This window comes from Ambystoma mexicanum, chromosome 1q (assembly GCF_040938575.1).
Source record: "Ambystoma mexicanum isolate Mex_15411 chromosome 1q, UKY_AmexF1_1, whole genome shotgun sequence".
NCBI lineage: Eukaryota > Metazoa > Chordata > Amphibia > Caudata > Ambystomatidae > Ambystoma > Ambystoma mexicanum.
The window spans coordinates 456191709-456206617 of record NC_090922.1 but is presented as its reverse complement, the minus strand read 5'-3'; positions in this window follow the sequence as shown (position 1 = coordinate 456206617).

The window sequence follows — 14909 nt, the reverse complement described above, 5'->3', positions numbered from 1 at the left end:
AAATGAGCAAAGCAAGGTAAGTGAGGCTCCAAAAAGTCAGATCAGGATGCACACAATAGCAAAAATATATGGTTCCCCATTGAAGGCTATTGGTGGAAAGCAGCAAAAAGTAAATATTTCCTAACAAAGCATCCATGCTTGTTCCATCTCGCACTATTATTACTGTTTGTTTTATACTGTGCAAGCTCACCACCTTAGTGCTATCAAAGCGCACAAACCTTGTCTGAGCTAGGAGCATTCAGTCCCTTCAAGCGTGAAAATCGCAGCGCACGTGTGCGAAAGCCACGCACACGCAGCCGTTTGTCGATTCATGGAAGGGCGCTGCGTGTGGCTTACCTGAGGTCTGCGCTGAATCCGCGTGTGGCGCTGTTAGGCAGAATCCTGTGCAGTGCCCTTAGGGACCACTACACACAATTAAGACCACAAGTGGTAATACAAGTTCACCTTTGGTACAAGCCTGTACTACACTCTTAAAGTGGTAGCAGTAGCGGAGCAGCCAGACTTATCTCAAGAGTAAATGAGCAGTAGCAGAGATTACACAAAGGACCACAATTACTGTGACTCGAGGAAACACTGACTCAAGGTTTCAGGTAGAAAAATATAAGTACATTTATTTTTAAACCATCTGTTATAAAACACTTCACTTCTATATATTCAAAACCACACGCAAAATACACTACACACAACCAATTCCACTTGTGCCAGTAAATTCAAGGTAAGTACATTAGGATTTGACAGACCAGTGTTGCTATACTAACACGTAACCGCGGATAGAAATGGCCACAAAGTTAAAACAAACTTTGTATTTAAAGGAATGGTTTGGTCAAAAAATTTTATTGTCCCTACGGGTCGGCCATGTGTTTTTAAGCCTAAGTCGCTCGATTTTAGAAACATTTCCTATGGACCTTACCCGAGTTTTTCGTCCATTAAACGCACGCGAAAACAGGCATCAGGGCGCTGCCATTTTGTGATAATCCTATCACTTGCCCCATCGCCCTGGCTGACCTGCTTTTGCGGCACTAAATCATATCCCCCGCCCCTGAACCTGTCATCAGCAGATGCGTACCGCCCATTTCACAACGCCAAAGCACGTCTCGTGTCAACATTCTCTGCGCTTCAGCTAATGACGTGTTGCCATGGAAATGGCGGGACGCCTCTTTCCTCAATAAGTATAAACAGACCGTTTCACAACACACAGCAGCAGATTTTCGATTCCATTCCTCTCTCTGTGTTACTTTGAGTATTCTGTGACTCGTTTCTGTGCTCTGGTCAGCTACCTTTGTTGCTTGTAGCCCGTGTGAACAGATACCAGTACCATCGCTATAAATTATTTTAGTTTGTTTAACACACAATGGCTACAATAATGCCCTACATGTACGAGCCCGAGTATACCGAGGAGGAACTACTGGAAAGGGAAACACGCGAAAACGATGGGTTTTCGGACGGCAGTTGGGAGGACGATTCAACAGCTGAAGAGCGGAGAAATAAGTCGATTAAATCTGATCATATTTAAATATTCCTTGATTCTTTTATACAATGCATCATTTGTGGTTATCTCTTTATATGTACCTGTGCCGTCGACCCCAAGTGTGTGTTATGTTTACAATATTGAAAACCATACTAACGCAAGTACTGTGTTTCAGGGAGTTGCTGATGCCTGCTCTCCAATACAATCATTCATGGCAGTCCATGCAGAGCCAGAGGTATGGATACTGACAGTTCCATGGAACTAGGTCATCAGAGCTCGAATACTTGTCGTTTGATTGTTCTACACAATGTTTAATTCGTGTTGAGCTATTGAGATGTACCTGTGTGTTCGTCCTCATGTGTGTTTTATGTTATCAATATTGTGATACATAGTAATGAAAGTACTATGTTTCAGGGAGTCGACGGAGCCTCATTCCGTGCTGTCTATGCGGATACAGAAAATGTAGTCGTTGCAGCGCAAGAGGAAGGGAAGAGATGCGGAAACAATGTTGAAGGTCGAGTCAAGAAAGTTGTAAAGAAAAGAAACAGAAATAAGGTTAGTTACAAACAGTTCATAACTTTAGAATTTCTTTGTGCTGGGGACTATTTTATGTTTTTTCCAGTCAATTGTACTATACTTTATCTTGTGTTTAAACTGAACATCCCTTTTCCAATCTGTCCTGTAGTCTCCCGTGGGTCTACGAACTATACATACACAGACAGTGAAGCGAATGAGATATGTTGCTTGCCAGACCATTTACACTATGGAGGAACTATTAATTCAGACGCTGCGTGTTGAGACTAGAGATGCTCATATCCAATGGCCAGAACATGAAATGAATGTGTACGGAGAATCCAGTAAAGTTGTAATGGACCATTGCTACAGTGCGACTGCACCACCACAAGAAGATGATACTGAATGTATTGAGGATAGCTCGGAAGTAGTCGCAGATCAATTCACACAATCTACACCCGCCAAAAAATTGCCACCAAAAAAGCTGTCGACAATGTTGTATTCTCCCATCAATGTTGAAGTAACAGATGTTGAAATGAAAGAGAATGAACCAGCAGCAGCATTCACCGACGCATCAGAACCTGATATCGGCGATATTTCTTTCAGTTGTGTTGAAATGTCCTCAACGATGCAGTCCGAAACAAGTGTGACACCGGATGACAGTCTAATGAAAGAGGGCAAATACATAGTATTCAACAGTTGTTTGATAGATATTATAAGTATGCTGAAATTCCGTCAGAGGGAAAGTATGTCGGAGGCCATTGATTCATGTGACTCGTCAAAAACAAGGCAGTAACGTCAAAATACATGCCGCCTGTAGATTAAATCATGCGTTCTCATGGTCTGCACAACCGATGCTGGGGAAGCTGCCAGCAGGCAATCTACTGTGTGCAGCTGCATCACTTTTTAGTGGGTCCAGTTTTAGAAAGTTAGTCTTTCTTTCAGTTTGTGGGACTTCATTTCATTTCTAAAACGCAGTACTACAAATACCAACATGATTATCTGTTTCTGGCCATTAGTGATGCTTGGAAAATTGAACAATTGTCTCTCGCAAGTACATTTGAAGGGAAACGATTCAGGCTAGCCGGCGATGGACAGTGCGACAGCCCTGGATTTTCTGCCAAGTACTGCACGTGCCACTTTCAGGGCATGGATAGTAAGAAAATTGTGAGTTTGGTGGTCGTGCAGGTAACACAATGTACATCCTCAGTGGCCATGGAGAAACTAGGATTTATAAAATCAGTGGAATATCTACAATCGAGGGGAATGCACATAGACCTCATAGCCACGGACAGACACGTTTCAATTGCCAAGACAATGAGAGAGCAGTTCCCACATATTAAAAATCAATTTGATGTATGGCATCTTGCTAAATCAATCAATAAGAAAATCTCGGCTGCAGGGGAGAAAAAAGGTTTGGAAAGTATTTCACAGTGGTCCCAGTCTATCAGCAACCATCTTTGGTGGAGCTCCAAAACTTGTGAAGGGTCAGCAGAAATACTACTTGAAAAATGGCGGTCACTGATGCACCACTGTACCAACGTTCACCGCTGGTCAGAACACCTACATTTCCACCAATGTGAACATGGCCCTTTGTCCCCAGAGGAGGCAAGGAAGAAGAAGTGGTTGATTCCATCTTCACCGACACACAAAGTCATTGAGAAGATTGTTTTCGATAAAACTCTATCAAGAGATTTGAGGGGACTGACAGAATTCTGTCACACAGGAGGTTTGGAGGTGTTCCACAATATGTGCCTAAAGTACATGCCAAAGCGCTTGCATTTCAGCATACAGGGCATGAAACATAGGACTCTACTTGCGGTCTTGGCCCATAACGAGAATCTCTGCCGTGAACAATCTAGGACTACGGGTAATGTAAGGATGCCTCGCTACACTAAGGTATTTTCTAAAAGAAGTAAGCAATGGGTCATCAAACCAGTCTATGAGGAAATGGAGTTCGACTTTGTAAAAAGCCTTATTGTTGCTGTACTCGAGAAGCACAGATATGGAATTTTGAACGTTTCTGTGCAGAGCACTGATGCATTGCCACCAAACATTGCCACTGTGCCATGTCCACCCAAAGCAGAGCTGGTTGTGAAGTACAAATCCTGGTTTAAATAATTGTAATATGATTGTCTTTTTGTAAATAAATGTCATTGTACAGTGTACATACAAAGTATGCTAACCCTAACCCCTCCCTTCACCATCCTGGGTGGCGAACAACCTGGGTTTCATGTTTGACTTCTCTCTCTATTAACCTCATATCGCTGACCTTGTCAATATGTGTATGTATATATTTTTGTTGCTGTAACTAAGTTTCGCAAGGCTTGCGTATTGCAAATAACAAAACAAACAAACAATAAATCTCACTTTCAACTCAACTCCTCGGGTACGTTATACTTTCCCTGACCTTCCCCCAAAAAGTCAATGTCTCCACAGTTATGGTTCTCTAGGGCTGCAAAGCTCGCGGACAACGAGGACAAAATTGGGGGCCTCAGAACGCGCCAAGCGAGCCGTTGCAGATGGGAGAGAAGCCAGTTCACATTTGCACATTGAGGCCTAGTACATAGATGGATTGGAAAATTCAAGTTCTCACAGATGGCTTTACTACGGGATGTTGCAAAGTAAGAATGTATGCTCGTTTAGAGTGAAGGTCAGCGGCTTTGATTTTCAGCTGGCGGCCTGAAGAGGCCCACAACTCACACTGGCAGTATAAGGTTCTATTGTTTTTTGACCTTGAGAGACAGGGACCATGCCGAAAGGACTTCATTTGAAGGAGGGGTGCAATAACATAAAAGACGATAAGGCAGAAAATTCTGAAACTAGACCGAGTTTCATGTTAGTTCAGTATACGAAAAATCGTTGTCAAGAGCACAGTGGGATTTACGGACTGCATTACGCAGAGACACAATGGAAACTATATAATATAGTTAATGTAAGTAACTCTTTAGACGCTTTTATACCGGAATGAAGAATTAATGAATGGATGAATGAATGAATGAATGAAGACAAAGTAAAACGTTTGTGGGATCATCTTTGTACCGGGCACATGGGCATGCAGGTCCACATTCCACACGCATTTAAACAAACAGTTGTTTCTCATTGTGTGTTAACCTTGATTTATTTTGTTAGTTTTCGCATTGATTTTAGAGCCGAACATACTCCATTGCACTATCCTTGAAAGCAAATAGTTTCAGATCGGCCGTAATAAATAAAATAAATAATTGTTACGCTCACCTGGCTCCCACAGAGGCGTCGATCTGAACTGGACAGCTGCGGTCTCCACCAATGTGACGCGTAGGGCCGAGATGACGGACTGGACCGGCCCACCTAGCTTCGTTTGCTTGGCCCGTAGGAATATTCTTCTGTAAATGGAGAAAGGGAATTAACCACCCGTGGGGTTGAGCGTAAATCCCCCCACCCCCGCTGTTCTCCCCACAGATCACCTTTGATGTCCCCTCTTATAGTCTCACCTGATGGTTTGAAAAGAGGAGCTCTCCATCCTGCATTGAGCTCAGGGGCGCGTTGATAACCAGTTGCTTCACTGGCTCGAAGGAATTGGTGAGTTCCAGAAGAATATTGACTCCAAAAAGTATGTAGTTCGTAAGAGTTCACATGTCTGACTTTCACTCTTGTCCGATTCCTTGCAGTTTTGCAGCTTGACCCCAGCGAAGAGTTCCTCGTGGTAGCTGACGAAGTTCAGGTAAGGATTTGGCTTATCCTACACAGTTCAATAAAATAAGGCCAGAATGTAACCTGTGGCTTGCTTCCTTATTCAGGTGTGGAGAGAAAATATGAAGTTCGGAGAATAATGCCTCCGGCGGTAAAATTAGGTAAGTCTATTGTGGTGAGAAGAGTTCCCCTTGTTTGTCCCTTCGTCTCACCTTGTTGTCCTTTTGTTCCCCTTAGGGGCTGGGGTTCGGCGAGGATGCAATGGAGACTGCGCCGACCCGTGAAGAGGAATATTGCCTCTGTTTATTCCCTTGGCTCACCTTTGCTGTTCTTGTGTTCTCCTTAGGTGCCAGAGTGCGGCGGGAACGTGTAGAAGGATGTGGTGGATCGTGAGGATGCAGCGAAGGCCGGTGAGTTCAGCGCGGCGCTGCAGCAGGCGAGGCGGCGCGCGTAAAATGCTTCTTTCTTCCAGCTCGAAGGCGCGGTGGATCCGGAATTCAGGTAACGATCGAAGGTTTTGCTCTTATTCTAACCTCTTCTCCTTCTGTTCCTCCATTTGATGAGATTTTTGCCAATGATAGGCAAGGGGATATTTAGCATCTTGGCTCCCAATGGAAGCCAGATGTTCACGAATTCTAATTTTAAGTGGGCGAATAGTGCTCCCTATATATTTCAGGCCACAGGTGCATATAATGCAATACACTACAAACTTAGAATTGCAATTGATGAAAGACTTGATTTCATGATTACCTCGTAGCCCAAAAGAGATTGCGGATGTTTCAAATGTAAAGTTGCACATATTACAAACACCACATTTATGAAAGCCAAGGACTCTGGCGGAATTGAGCCAAGTCTTGGGTATAGATAAGGGGCTCATAAATGATGGACTCAATACATTTTTAAGGGATGTACCTTTGCTGTAAATCACACTGACATTAGTGTCCAACCAATTTGAGATGTCTTTGTCGAGATGTAACAAGTGCCAATGTTTCCTTAAAATAGCATGTATTTTGTGACTATCAGAGTTATATCTTGTGATAAACCTGATATTTTCAGGGTTTAATGATTTAGACCGAGTTTTCGGCACCAATAGATCCGCTCTCTTAACCTGACGTACTGTGGCTGATGCTTGTTCGACACACTTCTTATGGTAACCTCTATTCAAAAATCGGGATTTGATAAGAGCACATTCTTGATCATAATCCACTGATTGGGAGCAATTTTTCTTAGCACGAATGAATTCCCCTTTGGGAATATTGGCAATGACATGTTTTTTATGGCATGATTCTGCATGTAACGTGGCATTCACTGAGGTCGATTTGCGAAAGGTTTTGGTAATTAGGCCGTTAGCGGTTAGTTCTATGAAAAGGTCCAAAAAGTCAATGTGAGATTGACTAAAGGTTGAGGTAAATTGTAATCCCCAATCATTATCATTTAAACAGGATACAAATTCAACAAGAAGATCTTTTGTACCAGTCCACACTAAAATAACATCATCGATGTAACGTTTCCACAAATAAATAAAAGGTGAATACATGGATTTAGAAAACACACATGTTTGCTCGAAACAATGCATAAAAGCATTCGCCAGTGCAGGTGCAAAGCTTGCACCCATAGCTATACCAATCATTTGCTTAAAGTACATCTGATTGAAAACAAAAACATTGTTTTGCAAAGTAAATAATAATAATTCCTTGACCATTTCTAGATGCTCAAAATAAGAAGCAGAAAATTCTCGAAACAAAAAATCAACACTTTGTAATGCTTTGTGGTGAGCTATTGACGTGTACAGAGCTTTGACGTCTAAGGTAACCAACCAACAGTCTTGGTTAAATTTGAGGTGATCTAACATTTCCAAAATGTGCATGGTATCTCTAATAAATGTTGGGTTCCGCAATACCTCTGGTAGTAAATATTCATTAATGTAAATGGATATTGGCTCCAGTACCCCACCGCCTCCACTAACTATCGGTCTCCCCTCAGGTATATCTGAGAAAGCCTTATGGATTTCCGGTAGAAAATATACAGTGGGCATGATGGGCCCGTCAACTGTAAGGAAATTCCTTTCAACATCAGTTAAACAACCTAATTTATGCCATTTCAAAATAAGTGCATTAGCCATTTCATGAATAGAATGTAGAGGATTGTGCGGAATGATTAAGTAACAACCTGCCGAATCTAAGTGATGCATACCCATGGCAATGTAGTCACACCTATTCATTATGACCACATTGCCACCTTTGTCAGCCTCTTTAATAATAAAATCTTCGTTACGAGACAAATGATAGATTGCAACTTTTTCAAGTTTATTCAAATTACAATTCACTTTAAATGTGCGTCCAGGAATAGAGTCTTCCAAATGATGAATATCCTTTAACACCGCCTGATAAAATGTATCAATAATATTATCAGGCGGAAGTGTTGGCGAAAATGTAGATTTCCTGGACAGTTCCTTAATACACACATTTTGCTGTACAATATCAAGTTCTTTAAGAACATCTGTAACGCTAGTAGAGGTATTGGATATTGCATCATCCAAAGTCATGAATACATGGGTGCTAAATAGAGTTTGAAGAGAAATGGGAGACGGGATAGGTGTCGGTGGCGTAGGTTTATAAGTCCGTACTTGTGTAGCAAAAAAATTCTTCAGTTTAAGTTTCCGAATAAACTTGAACAAATCAATTTGGATGTCTACGAAGTTATTCATAACTGTGGGGACAAAAGAGAGTCCCTTGTTCAACACAGATATTTCAGCTGAAGAGAGCTGATATGTACTTAAATTGGTAATAAGATTTACAGATTCTGGTTGGGAAATTGTTGCTGTGACATGGCCCTGGTTAGTCTTCGGGACGGTGGTACGGGTCCGCTGCCTGGGCCTGCCGCCCCTTGTGCCCCGTGTGGTATGCCTAGGGTTGCAATATTTGTGGATAGTGGGGTCTGGAAACGAACTTTTTTTGTTGCAGCTATTCTGTTGCCTTTTTTGTAGCGCCTGAGTTGTTCCAAAAAAGGCGATGGACCTGATGGCACAATTTCTGGCTCTACTGAATCCTCTTCAGAATTATCGAGTGTAACAGATGAGGTAGGGTCAGTAAGTGAAACATTAGATGTGCGAGGAGGGACTGTTTCAGAATCACTATCAATCTCAGAACTGGCTGGAGTAGACGCCAGACTGCTAGAGCGAGATCTCGAGACCTCATCATATTTGGCTTGATATGTGTAAATTCTATTGTCTCTATAATCTTTATCATCCCTGGAAAATTTCCTAGATTTGCGGAGTTGGACCTCATCTTGATGCTTCCGCAAAATTTCATAGAGTGTCCTAAAGTTTTTGTTAATGGTTGAGCTGGGGGCCTTAAATGAGTTAATCTGTTCCTTAATTCTGTCAATTTCAATAACGATGCGGGAATGTACCAGAGTGGCATGTTCTACTAACTAGCTAACTTAGCATGTTCTACTAAGAGCTCCAACATTTTATTAGAACTAGAGGTTAAATTAGTTTCCCATTCTGATAGAAGATCAGTGTCTAGGGTATCCTCAAAATCCGGTAAAATTAGGATTCTGAGTCCCCTGGGGATTTTTTGTTCGTGTAAATAATGAGCCAAAGCTGTTTTCTCCCAAAATTTGTTAATCTCCTTGATACTTAGTTTTTCTAGTTTAAAAAATAAGGATCTAAGGTCTGTTTTAGCAGTGTCCATTCTTTTGAAAGGATTCAGAGTTGAGCCCCGAGGGGAAAATAATGCTTTAATGTCATCATCTCGAGTGAGTAAATATTCAGCTGCTTCAGCCATAATACAGCTGCTGGGTATAGTGACTTGAAAATGACAAGAACAAAGTTATGGCAGAAAAAGTCACGATTCCACAGCGCTTATACAGTGATTAAGAAAATACACATCAAGGCTGCGGGTATCTGGGCGGTGTGGATGTACTGCCAATACACATCCACAGGAATAGTTGAAGAAAAACAAAGATGTTCCCAGTCTCACTGCGCCAAGAAATTATAATTAGTTGTTTGTGCAAAGAAAAGCCTTTATTGTTTGTGCGAAGAGAAGCCTGACACGTGTTTCAAGCTGTGTACAGCTTTTTATCAGAGGCTTAAATTGCATAGTACATCATTTCCATACAAAATGGGTAAAGTTAAAAATAAAACTTTGTTTTTCTGCACCCAAACAGCCCCCAGCAGGGGTTTTTGGGCTTGCTCAAAATAACTTGATACCTGCTTCCAGGGTTGCTGGACCTGGTCTGGTTCCCCGGGGGTAGGCATCATGACAGCACTCCCCCCCAAGGCCCCTCCTAAAGTCATTCTTCCCCGTGGTTTTGATTTGTCTGGGAAATTTCGGTGGAATCTTTTCACCAATCGAGGTGCATGCACGTGGTCACTAGGTTCCCAAGAGCTTTCCTGTGGTCCGTAACCCTTCCAGTCGATTAAATAAAAAAGTTTTGACTTCACCATCTTGGAGTCCAGGATGTTCTTAACTTCAAATTCGGGTTCCCCGTCTATAAGGATGGGGTCTGGTGGCTAGGTTAGTCTTGTCCCTGGTTGCACTGGCTTCAAAAGTGACACATGAAAGACAGGGTGAATTCGCATATTAGCAGGTAAATTCAACTTGACGGCCACCGGGTTGATAATGGCCTTAATAGAGTAAGGTCCCAAATATCTAGGGTTAAAGGTCTGCGTTCCCTTGAGAGGTATGTGTTTTGTGGCCAACCATACTTGGTCCCCTATCTGGTACTGTGGAGTATCACTTCTATGCCGATCAGCATCTTTCTTAAATTTCTCCTTCGCCTGTTTTAAATGTGCAGTTGCCTCCTTAAAGGCTTGTGTAATCGTAGCGTGTAGATGGTCCACTGCGGGCATTTCTAAGTGTTGGGGTGAGTCAAGGTCTGAGGTTCGAGGGTGGTGCCCATAAAGGGTATAAAAGGGGCAGAATGTCCTGAATTATTGTATGCATATTCGGCGATCCAAAGAATGTCCTTCCAATTACTCTCAGTCTGATGTAACATACAACGCAGGTATTGTTCAAGAGTCTGGCTGGTCCTCTCCGTTTGACCATCGTCTGGGGGTGGTGACTGGTCGATAATCTCACATCGATTTGCGCCAATTGACAACATTTCTTCTAGAAATGTGAAATGAATTGACTGCCCCGGTCAGAGAACAACAAGGACTGAAATCAATGTATGCGAACAATGTTTTCGAGGAATTCTTTGGCCAGGATTGAGGCTGAAGGTAGTCCTTTTGAAGGAATAAAGTGGGCCATCTTGGAAAAAAGATCCACAATAACTAGAATGGTGTTAAACCCATTACAAGGAGGTAGATCGGTAATAAAGTCTAATGATAAGGTGTGCCATGGTGTAGGCGGAATGTCTAAAGGTTGTAAGAGCCCAGCTGGTTTTTTCTTTTGACTTTTGTATTGGGCGCAAATGCCACAAGACATCACAAATGATTTAATATCCTTTCGCCAGGTGGGCCACCAGAGTTGTCTTTTAATTTTTGCTTCAGTTTTTGCAATACCTGGGTGCCCCTCCATTAGGGTATCATGATAACGGGAAATGACTAGCTCTTGTAGTTCCTTGTGTGGCAGAAATAGCCGCCCTTGGTAATAAGGCAGATCATTGGTGACAGAGTAGTCCGGGCCTTTCTTTACCCAGTCCTGCAGGGGTGTAGGATCAAAGAGTTGCTGGATCTTTACCTGAATGTCTGTAGAGTAATCATGCCAAGAATCCTTTGTTCGGAAATTATAGGTACTGGTTCTGGGTTCACTTCTGCCTCTCCCATCCCTATTCGGGATAAGGCGTCTGCTTTACCATTCTTACAACCTGGTCGATAGGTTATCACGAAATTGAACTCGGCAAAGAACAATGCCCATCGGAGTTGACGTGACGATTGGGCCTTGGCTATTTTTAAATACTGTAAGTTCCGTTGATCGGTAATCACAGTAATGGTATGCCTGGCACCGAGAAGATAGTGCCGCCAAGCCTTGAAGGCGGATTTAATGGCTAATAACTCCTTGTCGGTAACCGCATAGTTTAACTCGGGTGCCGAGAACCTTCTGGACCAAAATGCTACTGGGTGAAGCTGGCCAGTTTCAGGGTCCTTTTGAGACAGGACAGCTCCCATGGCTAGACTGGATGCATCAGTTTCCACTATGTATGGAAGTTCAGGGCGCGGGTGCTTTAACACAGGTGCAGACGTGAATTTCGCTTTCAGCTCTTGGAAGGCATTTTCAGCTTCTTCAGTCCACATAAAGCGTTTATTTTTTCGCAAGAGTGCTGTGATGGGATGTACAACATGTGAAAAATCTGGGATAAATCTGCGGTAGAAATTGGCAAAGCCGAGCATGCTTTGTACTCCTTTAACTGAACTTGGTGATGGCCACTTAAGGATTGCGTCCACCTTTCGTGAGTCCATTCGGACTCCCTTTGGGGTCAGGATAAACCCAAGCAATTCAACTTCTGTGGCATGAAAAATGCATTTTTCTAGTTTTGCATATAGTTTGTACTGACGCAATTTCTCAAGGACTGCTCGGACGTGCTTCACATGGTCAAATTCTGAAGAGGAGTATACTAGAATATCATCGATATACACGACAACACAAACGTAAATGAGTTCACGAAGGACATTGTTCATGAAGTATTGGAAGGCTGCTGGTGCATTGCACAACCCGAAAGGCATCTTCTGGTATTCGAATAACCCATACGTAGTGCGGAAAGCAGTCTTCCATTCGTCGCCCTCTTTTACACGTACCAGATGGTATGCCCCCCGGAGATCTAATTTAGTGTATATACAAGCGTCCTTCACTTGGTCTAGTAGTTCAGGGTTCAGAGGCAACGGGTATCGGTTCTTAACAGTTATCTGGTTCAATGCGGGGTCGTCTATGCACGTTCTGAGGTCATCTTCCTTTTTGGGTACGAAGAACAAAGCTGAAGATGCAGGGGACTTGGATGGGCGAATAAAGCCATTGGCATGGTACTGGTCTAAGTATTGTCGTAGGTGAAGGTTCTCAGGTTCCGTAAGGGCATAGATCCTGCTACAAGGGGGTTGTGCACCGGGTATGAGATCGATTTGACAATCGTACGATCTGTGAGGAGGTAAGGTGTTTGCCTGTTCCTTTTGGAAGACATCCTGCAATTCTTGGTATTCTGGAAGTAGTTTCATGACTGTTGTGGTTACTGTGGCCAGGCCTGCGTTCTGATTTTTCTTTGGGTAACAGGTTTGTGCACAATCCGGGAAGGTTATTCTCTTCTCTCGCCAATCAATACAAGGATTATTTGTTTCCAACCAAGGTATCCCCAGTATTATTTGGAACTGTGAGGCTTTGATTAGATCAAACACAATAGTCTCTCGATGCCCATCCTGACCCAATAGTGTCATCTCTGCGGTGGAATGAGTTACAGGCCCAGAGGCAATTTCAGTTCCATCGACTGTGGTGATGACATCTGAGGTGGTTTTTCGGCAGAGAGGTAGATTCATCCTGGAAGCCAATTCATAGTCCACATATTTTCCTATGGCCCCGCTATCAATGTATGCCCTTACTGCGTGCATACGCGATGGCTGCCTTGGATCTACGAGGACCATTGTTATGATGAAATGCGAGGTCTGAGTATCCTTCTTCAAGCTCGGCAAGCTGACCTCTACGCTTGTCGGCGTGGTCGTTTCCCGAGTCTGATTCCATATGGCTTTTATCAGCAGCTCCTACCACCTTCTTGGGCGGTTTTACAGGGCAATCCCGTAGAAAATGTCCAGAAGTTCCACAATATAGACACAACTGCATTTGCCGTCTCCTTTCTCTTTCCTTCTGGGTTAAGGGTCCTTTAACCCCTCCGATTTGCATGGGTTCTGAAGCATCTGCTCCTTTGGGGTTAGCGTGGGTTTTGACCAACACCCGATTCTCAAACTTGGCTCGATCAGCCTTTCTGTTCTGAAGTCTGTGATCTAACTGGACCACTAAGTCTATATATTCAGCGCAGTTTTGAGGTGGGTTCATGACTTGAGCCAAGACATCCTTGAGTTCTCCTCGAAGCCCTCAATGAAATAACGTGATTCGTTTTACCTCAGGCCATCCAGTTTCCACTATTAACCTATTAAAGATCGCGATGTAGGATAGAAGGTCCTGGTTACCCTGTCGTAGGGACAAAAGTTTGTTATCCAGGGCCTGTCCTTGGGAGTGCCAGGCAAATAGTCTTTCCATGCTAGTTTGAAAGCCCTGAAAATCCTGAAGAATTGGGTCATCCTGAGTAACTAGTGGAATTGACCAATCAGCTGCACTGCCGCTGAGATATGACAATACAAAGGCTACCTTGGCTTGATCGTTTGGGAAGGCTCCAGGTCTGCATAAAAAGTGCAAGCAGCATTGGTTCATGAACACGGCAAACCTTTTGGGATCTCCGGCAAAGCGGTCGGGTGGGGCTAATGGAATATTTCCTGGTAGGTTTATTTGCACAGGGTTACTCGATAACACAGGAGCTGGATTTCCCCCGCAACCAGGTAGGGGTGCTTGTCCAGCTTGGCTTTGTAATAGTTGCCTAGCAAGGTCATCAGTTCGCTCCTTTGACAAAATCAGTTCTCTCCTAAGAGCATTGGTTTCTTGACGGGCGGAATGCACTTCAGCCCTCAGTTCCCCTAGTAATTGGGCAAATTGGTCAGTCTCTGAGGTATCCATAATGCCCGGGTGGGAATTTGTGGGTAGTCTTCGCGTTCTGTTACGCTCACCTGGCTCCCACAGAGGCGTTGATCTGAACTGGACAGCTGCGGTCTCCACCAATGTGACGCGTAGGGCCGAGATGACGGGCTGGACCGGCCCACCTAGCTTCGTTTGCTTGGCCCGTAGGAATATTCTTCTGTAAATGGAGAAAGGGAATTAACCACCTGTGGGGTTGAGCGTAAATCCCCCCACCCCCGCTGCTCTCCCCACAGATCACCTTTGATGTGCCCTCTTATAGTCTCACCTGATGGTTTGAAAAGAGGAGCTCTCCATCCTGCATTGAGCGCAGGGGCGCGTTGATAACCAGTTGCTTCACTGGCTCGAAGGAATTGGTGAGTTCCAGAACAATATTGACTCCGAAAAGTATGTAGTTCGTAAGAGTTCACATGTCTGACTTTCACTCTTGTCCGATTCCTTGCAGTTTGCAGCTTGACCCCAGCGAAGAGTTCCTCGTGGTAGCTGACGAAGTTCAGGTAAGGATTTGGCTTATCCTACACAGTTCAATAAAATAAGGCCAGAATGTAACCTGTGGCTTGCTCCCTTATTCAGGTGTGGAG